Here is an 11534-nt window from a genome sequence, read left to right as displayed (position 1 = left end):
TTTTTCTTTTTTTAAATTTTTATTTATTTATTTAATTTATCTTGCTTTTTAGGGCTGCACCTGCAGCATATGGAGGTTCCCAGGGTAGGGGTCACATTGGAGCTGTAGCCTCTGGCTGATGCCACACTCACAGCAACACCAGATCTGAGCCACATCTGCGACCTACACCACATCTCACAGCAATGCTGGATCCTTAACCCATTGAGCAAGGTGTCCTCATGGATACTAGTCAGAATTGCTGAGTCACAGCGGAACTCTACAAAATCTTAATGACTTGACTTTTCTTACTTGGAAATCCTCCCAAGATTTCCATCAAAAACAACAAATAAGGACTGTGGCTGCTTACAGTCTTTTCACAATTGGAATGATCTATTTCTCCTAATCCTGTATCATTTTGATATTTAGGAATGTGAATTAAGTCCTACTTTTGTAAAAATTATAGATATAGACTTTGTCGAGTCTATTTTGGTGCGTTTTCAATTTCTGCTTCCCTCAGAGACTTGGGACATTAATAACCCACAGGTTTGCATATTACAAACCTGAGGTAGGGGAACTACGTTACTCAGAGGACTGTGCGCAGACCGGCCTTGAGCTCCGCACCAATTGCCGCCCCAGGCTGGGGCTTTTCCGGAAATGTGACTAGCAGGTGGACAGGATTTCCGGCGTCTTTCTGATGGCGGTTGTTTGGCGACTTTTGCTGCTGTCGGCAGGATTTTAGCCTGTATGTCAGTGGGTAGAACCGAGATAAAGGAAACGCGGAAGCGCCCGAGGGGGCGCGGTCCACACTACACGGGAGCGAGCGGGTTGCGGAACGTGCTTCCGGGATTATCAACCCGGGTCTCCACCATCATCACGCGCTCGTCTCCTGGCACCACTGCGCCCAAAAGGTCCTATGGCAACCAGCGGGCCAAAGGCCACGGCCCAGGTGACTCTTGCGCCCCGCGATCCTGACCCAAGTCCCCCAGCCCCCCGTGAAGGTCTTCCGCTCAGGGCATTGGGGTTCAGCCTCCTGTCTCCGAAACATCAGGTGTGCGTGTGTGGTGGCTCCGTCTCTGACAGGTTTATGGAGAGGGTTAAAGGCCGTGGGCGCGCCACCAGCAAATCCTTGGAGGTGAACAAGGGCCCGGAGTATTTGGGAATCCTCGGTTCCTACTCCTTTCTACAAGTGGTAGAGAATTTGAGGAGTCAGCAGTCTGAGCATCTGGTGTCAGTGAAGGGTTGTGACTAAAGCAGGAACACACTCTGAGTTACAGGGTTTTTGTTTTTTTGTTTTGTCAGAGGGCCGCACCAGGCGGCATATGGAAGTTCCCAGGCTAAGGGTCGAATCGCTGCTGCAGCTGCGGGTCTATGCTACAGCCACACCAGATCCCATCCGCGTCTGCAACCTACACCGCAGCTCACGGGCAACACTGGATCCTTAACCCACTGAGCTGGGCAACTTTTTCAGAGTTCCTCTTGTGGCTCAGGGGTAAGGAACCTGACTAGTATCCATGAGGGTCAGAGGAGAACAGACCAGGGAGAGGCTGACGAGGGTGAAGGCAGGGGGAGCTGGGAGAGCTTGCTGCATTAGACTCTAAGGAATAAAGTGGTTTCTGGGCCAGAGTGATGGCTATGAAAATTGGTGGCCGCAAACAGATAAACTGAGCGCTATTTCTTCTATAAAGATGAGTTTTTTTCAGGATCACCAGGGAAATGCAGTTGGAGTGTTGCAACCATGGTGAGCTAACACCTATAGAGATTATAAAAAGGAAGATAGAAGGGCTAATAACGCACCAGAGTGTCCACAGTGTTTCATTGGTTGCTTTCTTTCTAGGAAAGAAGTGATTTGTCTTCCTTTTATTTTATTTATTTATTTTGCTTTCTAGGGCCAGACCCGTGGCATTTGGAGCTTCCCAGGCTAGGGGTTGAATTAGAGGTACAGCTGCCGTCCTGTGCCACAGCCACAGTAACGCTGGATCCAAGCCGCATCTGTGTCCTACACCACAGCTCATGGCAACACTGGATCCTTAACCCACTGAGCGAGGCCAGGGATCCAACCCACAACCTCCTGGTTATTAGTCAGATTTGTTTCCACCCCACAACGGGAACCCCTTCTCTTCCTTTTAAATTCAGTTATTGTCTCAGGTCATGAGGGCTCAAACTTCTGCTGTGCCAGCTCTACTGGGTGTTTCCATTATTAATTTTTTTTCATAGAAATATAAGAAATAAGATTCCGAGTCAAGCTTCTGAGATTCCCAAAGTTGTGCCATGGAGTCTCTTGTCTGTCATTGAGGGAGGAGGTGGTGGCTCAGCGATGTGCCTGGGGGGACTCGGGCCAGGTCTGGAGGTCAAATGTAGGAGGGAACGTCTTGTCCTGTTGCTTTGCTGTGAGAGGGGACGTGAGAGGCAAGAAGAAAGAGCTGGCGCTGGAGGGCAGGGCAAAGTGGGTGGGACCTTGTGAGGCCGCCTGAAGCGGGAGGGCCCCGAGGTTCTAGGGCTTCCTGGGGAAGCAAGGGTATAAGGAGCCAGGCCTGAGCTGGAGATGGAGAAGGAGGTGTGAGGGGACATAGCTCGACTGCTCTCAACCCTCAGCAGAGTGTCCAGTCCTTGTGGAGCCAGAAGGAGGTCAGCCTTGCTTGGGGGAGCACCCAGGCCCCTCAAGGGCACAGGTGCCTCAGCAGGTTTCCAAGCTGTTCTTGAGCAAGCAATAATTGCTTAAAATGGCAGTATATGTCTGTGTGTACATATATATATATAATAATAATTTAAGTATATGTAAATTATATATATACACACATATGTGCATTTAGTTTTGTTTCGGGCTCTTCACATAAGACTCTGGATCCTTTGTAATTTCCTGAGCCTCAGGAGTGTTTTGTTGTTATTCACACAGGAGTTCAAGTAAGTGACTTAGGGTGGGTCCTCCAGATGTCTTCAGGATGGGACTGGTCACCAGAAACATCCAGTTAGTAGAAGTTTACACTTCCAACCCCACCCGGGACCTCCTACGGATCCGAGGTAATCTGAAGACGAGGTGTAAAAATTGCCGGGAATTTCCTTCTCGTACACTGGATTAAGAGTCAGGCGTTCTCACTGCAGTGGTTTGGCTTTTTGCTGTGGCACGGGTTTGATGCCTGGCCAGGGAACTTCCACATGCCACAAGAGCTGCATCCCCACCAAAAAAAAAAAAAAAAAAAAAAATTAAATCGTATTTATATCATGACTCGAAAGACATAAACAATATCCAGTTTTCAAAAACACGCGGAAATGTGAATCTTCTGACCCGCAATAGCTCAGTCTTAGCGATGGAAACGCACCAATGCAGTGTTTGGAGAAGAACACCACTAAGAGATGCTATTTTACATATTTAGAAACTGAATTAGGTAGGTTGCGTGTTTGTCCAGGGCGCTAGACTTGTCCGGCTCCAGCTCCGAAGACCGAGAAACTGAGGGCGGAGGTCGGCCTGAGATCACTCATCTCCAGGACGAAGAAAGGAAGAACCGGCTCAGCCACTCCGTCCTCCCCAGGCCGCCTTCACCTCAGCTCGTCCTCTTTTCACAGGGTCCCCAAGGAGCTGCCGTAGGTATGGTCCCCGCACAGGTAAGTCTGCCGGACGTCGTCCCCTCCCCTGGCCCTGACGCCCAGACTTAGGATCCAGTGTTGTCCTGGGATGGTCGGTCCTTCGCTCTGGACCCCTGGGGTCCCCTCAGGCCCGGGAAGCTTGGCGACAGGCGTTGTCCTGAGGTGTTCAAATGTGTCCAGTGGAAAAGGTCAAGGGATAAGCTGTTCCTTAGCCCCGGGAGTCAGCCTGTCCCTGTGGCCGGAGGCGAGGGGGCGAGGGGAGTGTCCGGGGATCTGCAGGACCCGTGACCTGGGCCAATAAAGCTGGGTGGCAGGAAGTTCCCATTGTGGCACAGCGGACATGAATCCAACTAGTGTCCATGAAGACATGGGTTCGATCCCTGGCCTGCTCGGTGGGTTAAGGATCTGGCATTGCCGTGAGATGTGGTGTAGGTTGCAGATGCGGCTTGGATCTGGTGTTGCTGGGGCTGTGGTGAGGGCCGGCGGCTACAGCTCCGATTCGACCCCTCACCTGGGTGTCTCAGGGGAGGTGTCAGGTGGGCAGCTGGGAACACACATCTGGAGGTGAGGGAGGGGGTTTCGCTTGGGAGAGTCTCCCAGGCAGGTGGCTGGTGTGCAGACCTTGTCACACTCAAGGCCCTGCAGGTCCCGGTGCCCGGAAGGTGGGGAGGGGATTCTCCATGGCCTGGCTCAGGTGCCCGGGCCCCTGGCCGGGGTGGCTGTCATCACTGAGGATGAGGCAGGACAGTGACCGTGAGTGTGGGGGTGGGAGGGGTCCTGATGGCGCAGAGGCGTCTCGGTGGGTGAGGAAGGTACCGAGGGGGAAGCAGGGATGGGGTTCGGATGCCGGGAGGGCAGGCCTGGTGCCTTATTTCCCCTCCAGGGCCTCAGAGCTTTGCACGGACTGTGTTGGAGCCTGAAGGGTGTCAGGCTGGGTGACAGAGTTGCTGAAGGGAAATGGTGCTTTTTTTCCCCTTCCAGGGAACAGAGGTGCCTAGGGCCTGTGGCAGAGGGGCAGGGGCGGCGGAGGGGTGAGGACCTCGGCCTGGCTTCCTCCGCTCTACTCTCTCTGCTCTCCCTCTACTCTCACTTCTTACCCTTGGCTGATTTCTACGTCAGTGGCCTCCCCATCACGTCTGTCCCTCTATCTGCTGTGTTTTTCAGTAGTGATCTCTTCCTAATGTAACACGAGAGGTGCGAGAAACTATGAAGTCCCTGCACTTCCCGTTGTGGCTCAGCGGTTAAGGAATCTGACTAGCATCCATGAGGACACAGGTTTAATTCCTGGCCTTGCTCAGTGGGTTAAGGATCGCACGTTGCTGTGAGCTGTGGTGTAGGTCACAGATGTGGCTCGGATCCTGCGTTGCCGTGGCTGTGGTGTAGGCCGGCAGCTGTAGCTCCAGTTTGACCCCTAGCCTGGGAATCTTCATATGCAGCAGGTGCGGCCCTAAAAAGCAAAAATAAATAAATAAATTATATATATATATATATATATATATATATATACACACACACACACACACACACACAAACACACACACACACACACACACACAGACATATATATATAGATGAAATCCAAGAACAGTGGCTGATTTGTGTTTTCCTGGAGTGGGATGCATATTCTGCATGGTATACTTTTTTTATTTTTTCTTCTGCTTTTTAGGGCTGCATCACAGTATATGGAGGTTCCCAGGCTAGAGGTCTAATCAGAGATACAGCTGCTGGCCACTGCCACAGCCCTGGCAATGCCAGATCTGAGGCGCATCTGTGACCTATACCACAGCTCACTTCAACACTGGATCCTTAATCCACTGAGCGAGGCCAGGGATCGAACGCACAACCTCATGGTTCCTAGTCAGATTTATTTCTGCTGTGCCACGTTGGGGACTCCAGTATAATTTTCTTTAAATTTATTTATTTATTTATTTATTTATTTTTTACTTTTCTAGGGCCGCTTCCCTTGGCATATGGAGGTTCCCAGGCTAGGGGTCTAATCGGAACTGTAGCCACCAGCCTACACCAGAGCCACAGCAACGCGTGATCTGAGCCGCCTCTGCGACCTACATCACAGCTCATGGCAACGCCGGACGCTTAACCCACTGAGTGAGGCCAGGGATTGAACTCGCAACCTCATGGTTCCTAGCCACGATGGTGACTCCAAAATTTATTTATTTTCATCTTAATTGATTTTGATTTTTTCCATTATATCTGGTTTACAGTGCTCTGTCAGTTTCCTACTGTACAGCAAAGTGACCCAGTCACACATTCCTATACATTCTTTTTCTTACATTATCCTCCATCAGGCTCCATCATAAATGACTAGATAGAGTTCCCAGTGCTATACAGCAGGATCTCATTGCTTATCCATTTCAAAGGCAATAGTTTGCATCTACTAACCCCAAATTCCCAGTCCATCCCACTCCCTCTCCCTGCCCCTTGGCAACCCCAAGTCTGTTCTCCTAAGTGCATGAGTTTCTCTTCTGTGGAAAGTTTCATTTGTGCCATATATTAGATTCTAGATGTAAGTGATATGTGGTATTTGTTTTTCTCTTTCTGACTTATTTTACTTCACTTAGTGTAAGGGTCTCTAGTTCCATCCATGTTGCTGCAAATGGCATTCTTTTGTTCCTTATGATGGCTGAGTAGTATTCCATTATGTATCTATACCACATCTTCTTAATCCATTCCTCCACTGATGGACATTTAGGCTGTTTCCATGTCTTTGCTATTGTGAACAGCTGCATAGGATACTTTTCATCACCAGAGTATCTTGCTGAACACCATTGGCCAAGTAGTGGATCGTTCCAGGCCTGTCCTCTTAACGTAGTGCCGTATCTTGGTTTCCTGTGTTCTTGCTGTTGATAAGATCTGCCCCTATTCTGTGACCATCAGACGTCCAGTACTCACACCATCCCTTTCTACTGCCTGACCTTCCCTCCCTTGTTCCGAAAACTACCCCTTGTACTTATTCTCAGATATGTTCTGTAATGGGCTCGTGTCCCACAAAAGTTTCCTTACACCTTATCAGCATTTTTTTTTTCCTTTCAGATTGTTGGCATGGAGGAGAAGCCGAGGAAGCCATACCTGAACAGTGTGTTTCTATAGAACAAGTGGCACAAGCCAGGAACCCAAAGCTGGACCGTCCTTCCTGAAGACTCTCACTTCTGATACATATGCTCTGGTAGCAAAAGATGCTCTCTTCCTGGCTGAGCACCAAGGAGTGTATCCTGGGCCGAAACAGTCCTTTCCTGGAGCTTGTCGGAAAATGTTCACTTCTCACTTGCAGCAGCACCAGAAGCAGCTCCGTGGAGAGAAACAGCTCAGAAGGGAGGAGAACGGCACCATGCTTGTGACAAGCTGCCAAGTACTTGTATCTGATAATATGTTCACGTGCCGAGAGGTTGAGAAGGATTTCCTAGGCAGCCTGGGCTTTCTCCAGCACCAGCCCACCTGCAATGGAGAGCATCCACGGAGAAGGAGGAAGAGCAGCGAGGTCTCCCACCCTGGGCGAGGGCACTACGAATGCAGTGAATGTGGCAAAGCCTTCACTAAAAAGTATAAGTTCACGGAGCACCAGAGAGTTCACACTGGAGAAAAACCTTTCGAGTGCTGTTGTGGGAAAGTCTTTGCCCAAAAATATAAACTTAATGAGCACAAGAGAATCCACACTGGAGAAAGACCTATGAGGAGTTCCCGTCGTGGCTCAGTGGTTAACAAATCCGACTAGGAACCATGAGGTTGCGGGTTCGATCCCTGCCCCTGCTCAGTGGGTTAACGATCCGGCATTGCCGTGAGCTGTGGTGTAGGTCGCAGACACGGCTCGGATCCTGCGTTGCTGTAGCTCTGGTATCGGCCGGTGGCTACAGCTCCGATTTGACCCCTAGCCTGGGAACCTCCATGTGCCACGGGAGCGGCCCAAGAAATAGCAAAAAGACAAAAAATAAATAAATAATAAAAGACCTATGAGTGTCAGAATGTGGGAACGCTTTCCTTTGAAAGGATTCACTTGTTCATCACCACAAAATCCACACTGGAGAAACTCATCATAAGTGTAGTGGATGTAGGAAGCCTTTCCATTACAAAAATAATCTTGGCGTTCCCGTCATGAGTCAGTGATTAACTAACCCGACTGGGATCCATGAGTACGTGGGTTCAATCCCTGGCCTTGCTCAGTGGTTTAAGGATCCCGTGTTGCTGTGGCTGTGGTGTAGGCCAGTGACTACAGCTCCAATTTGACCCCTAGCCTGGGAACTTCCTTATGCTGCATGTGTGGCCCTGAAATGGCAAAAGACAAAAAACCAAAACAAACCCAAAAAACAAAAATAATCTTCTTGTGCACCTGCACATCCATAGTGGATAAAGGCCTTATGTGTGTAGCAAATATGGTAAGTCCTCTGTCTTCAAAAAAAGGCTGCTGTATCACCGGTGTATCCACACTGGAGAAAGACCTCGTGTGCAGTGAATGTGGGAAAGCTTATATCTACAAAGGAAGTCCCATTGTCCATAAGAGAATTCATACTTTAGAAAACGCTTATGGGTGTAACAAGTGTGAGAAATTCTTTACAAGTAACTTTGCCCTCAGGAGACACCAGAATGTTTACACTGCATGGAGGTGTCATGAGTGCAGTGAAGGTGCAAAGCAGTGAGTGACAAAGTTAAACTTCATGAGCACAGAAAATCCACTCTGGAGAAAGACCACATGAGTATAATGAATGTGAGAAAGCCTTCATGTGCAAGTACGCTCTTGTTCGGCACCAAAAAGCCCACATTGGAGTAAAACCATTTAAACGCAGTGAGTGTGGGAGGCCCTTCACTCACAAAACATGTCTTATTGTCCAGCAGAGAATCCACGCTGTTGAAATGCCTTGAGTGTATTTCTTTGTAGGCAGCTCCAGGCTCATAAACAAAGTACACACTGGGGAAGTGCCTTTTGATCATAGGCTTTCCTTCATGTGAGTTAATATCTAGCAGCACTGGAAGGAGGTCCACTGTGGTGCATTGGGTTATGAATCCACCGGCAGGAGCTCCTGCTGTGACGCAACAGAATCAGCAGCATCTTGGGAGCCTTGGGTTGCCGGTTTGACACAGTGGGCTAAGGATCCGGCTTTGCCACAGGTGCAGCATAGGTCACAACTGTGGCTTGGATCTTATCCCTGGCCTGGGAATTTCATATGCTGCCGGGTGGCCAAAAATGAAAAGAAGAATCCACTGCAATGGCTTAGATTGGTCCAGAGGCTTGGGTTCGATCTCTGGCCCAGGTGCAGTGGGTTACAAAAAAAAAAAAAATCGTGGCGCAGTGGTTAACGAATATGACTAGGAACCATCCCTGGCCTTGCTCAGTGAGTTAATGATCCGGCGTTGCTGTGAGCTGTGCTGTAGGCCAGTGACTACAGCTCCGATTAGACCCCTAGCCTGGGAACCTCCATATGCCAAGGGAGCGGCCCAAGAAAAGGCAAAAAGATGGAAAAAAAAAAAAATCTGGTGTTGCTGCAACTGTGGCTTGGGTTCATTCCCTGGTCTGGGGATCTTTGAGGTACCATGGTGGTGCCTTAAAAGGAAAAAGTAAAATCTAGCAGCACGATTCTTATGTCATACAAAGTAATGTATGTGCGGTCAGTCAGACTTTTCTAAAGTGATGGTATCTTTTTATGGTCTCAACAGAAGCACCAGAACCTTTTCCTTACACTCTTTCCAATATTTGATATGGTCAGGCTTTCTAACTTCAGTGCTGCGATAGGTGAATCTAGTGATTTTAACTAGCATTTTCTTCATGACAGAGTGTAAGTGGTTTTCGATGTATTTTTAACTATACCTTTTTTTTTTTTTTCTTTTTTTGGTCTTTTTAGGACCACACCTGTGGCATATGGAAGATTCCTGGCTAGGGATCAAAACGGAGCTGTAGCTGCCAGCCTACACCACAGCCACTGCAACACCAGATCCGAGCTGTGCCTGTGACACCACAGCTCAGGGCAATGCCTGGATCCTTAACTCACTGAGTGAGGCCAGGGATTGAACCGCTATCCTCATGGATACTAGTCGAGTTCATTACCACTGAGCCACAACCGAACTCCCCCATATTTATTTATTGAAACATAATTTGTCATTCTTATTACTGAGTTGTTTTTGGCTTTTGAGGGTTTTTTCATCTTGGTGTACAGTGACTTCATGTGGCAGCTCAGTTCCAGAACATGGATTGAACTTGGGCCCCCGCGGTGTAAGTGCTGAATATTAACCAGGAGAGCACCAGAGAACTCCCATAATTACTGAGTTTCGATATTGCTTCATGGATTATTGATTAAGGTCCTCTAATGGAGGTATTTACCAATATTCTTTGAGACTCTGTCTTGTCATTTCAGTTGCTTTTCCAGAGAAAGTGTTTTTAATTTCAGTGTAGTCTGATTTTTTTTTATTTATTCTTTTACAGATTATTCTTTTGGTATTGTAAATTCAAAATGTTTCCCAAATATAAGGAGAGAATTTTTCTGATAGTTTCCTGCTTCTATAATTTAGGGCCACCCCTGCAGCATATGGAAATGCCCAGGCTAGGGGTCGAATCGTAGCTGTAGCCACTGGCCTGTGCCAGAGCCACAGCAATGTGGAATCCAAGCCACGTCTATGACCTACGCTACAGCTCATGGTAACACCAGATCCTTAACCCACTGAGCAAGGCCAGGGATCGAACCCGCAACCTCATTCATGCTAGTCAGATTCATTTCCACTGAGCCATGATGGGAACTCCAACAGTCCTAAATGGTTTTAATTTCTCTGCGTCATGAATCCTGTGTTCACTAATTAATGATCCTAGTTTCTTATTTGTGAAGATCTAGATAGTAATCTTCCATTGTTTAACTTAGCAAAACTCAGTAGAGTTTCAAGTTATCAAAATTTGGACTCTTTTTTAAAAATTGAAGTATAGTTAATTTACAATATTTTGTTTCAAGTGTACAGTGAAGTGATTTGGTTACATGTATAATTTTTTTCAGGTTCTTTTCTATTACAGCTTAATACAAGTTAATTGAATATAGCTCCCTAAACTGTAAATCATTGTTTGTCAACATAGTAGTGTCTATCTGTTAATTTCACATTCCTAGTTTCTCCCTTACCTCCTTACTCCCGCTATTTTTTTTTAGGGCTACACCTGCGGCACATGGCGGTTCCCAGACTAGGTGTCTCATCAGAGCTACAGCTGCCGGCCTATGCCACAGCCACAGCAAAGCCAGATCCAAGCCTCATCTGCGACCTACACCATAGCTCACAGCCACGCCAGATCCCTAACCCACCGAGTGAGGCCAGGGATCGAACCCACAACCTCATGGTTCCTAGTTGGATTTGTTTCACTGTGCCATGACGGGAACTCTGTCCCCTTCCCCTTTTGATAACCAAATGTTTTATTTTCTATGTCCATGTGTGTTTGTTTTGTAAATAAATTCATTTGTATTATTCTTTAAATTCCACATATAACTGATACAATATTTCTGTTTGCTTCACTTAGTATGATAATCTCTAGTTGTATCTATGGTGCTGCAAATGTCAGTATTTCATTTCTAGTTATTTTATTTTATTTTTGCTTCTCAGGGCCTCACTGGTAAATACCTCCATTAGAGGACCTTAATCAATAATCCATGAAGCAATGTCGAAACTCAGTAATTATGGGAGTTCTCTGGTGCTCTCCTGGTTAATATTCAGCACTTACACCTCAGTGGCCCATTGAATTAGAGTTTTGGGAGTTCCTGTCTTGGCACAGTGGTTAGCGAATCTGACTGGGAACCATGAGGTTGCGGGTTCGGTCCCTGCCATTGCTCAGTGGGTTAATGATCCGGCGTTGCCGTGAGCTGTGGTGTAGGTTGCAGACGCGGCTCAGATCCTGCATTGCTGTGGCTCTGGCGTAGGCGGGGGGCTACAGCTCCGATGAGACCCCTAGCCTGGGAACCTCCATATGCCGCGGGAGCGGCCCAAAGAAATAGCAAAAA

The 11534-nt window shown here is 47.9% G+C and overlaps 1 pseudogene; it reads left to right on the top strand.

The window, feature by feature from the left end:
* The first annotated feature begins 6435 nt into the window (after positions 1-6435).
* LOC146402509 (zinc finger protein 549-like) lies at positions 6436-7519 on the top strand (annotated as a pseudogene).
* Positions 7520-11534: the final 4015 nt, after the last annotated feature.

The sequence above is a fragment of the Sus scrofa genome, chromosome 6 (assembly GCF_054392235.1).
Source record: "Sus scrofa isolate SSC_HxYL_T2T_F1_AM1 chromosome 6, Sscrofa_HxYL_maternal_Yorkshire_Landrace_v2.0, whole genome shotgun sequence".
NCBI lineage: Eukaryota > Metazoa > Chordata > Mammalia > Artiodactyla > Suidae > Sus > Sus scrofa.
This window is presented reverse-complemented; position numbering and strand designations above follow the sequence as displayed.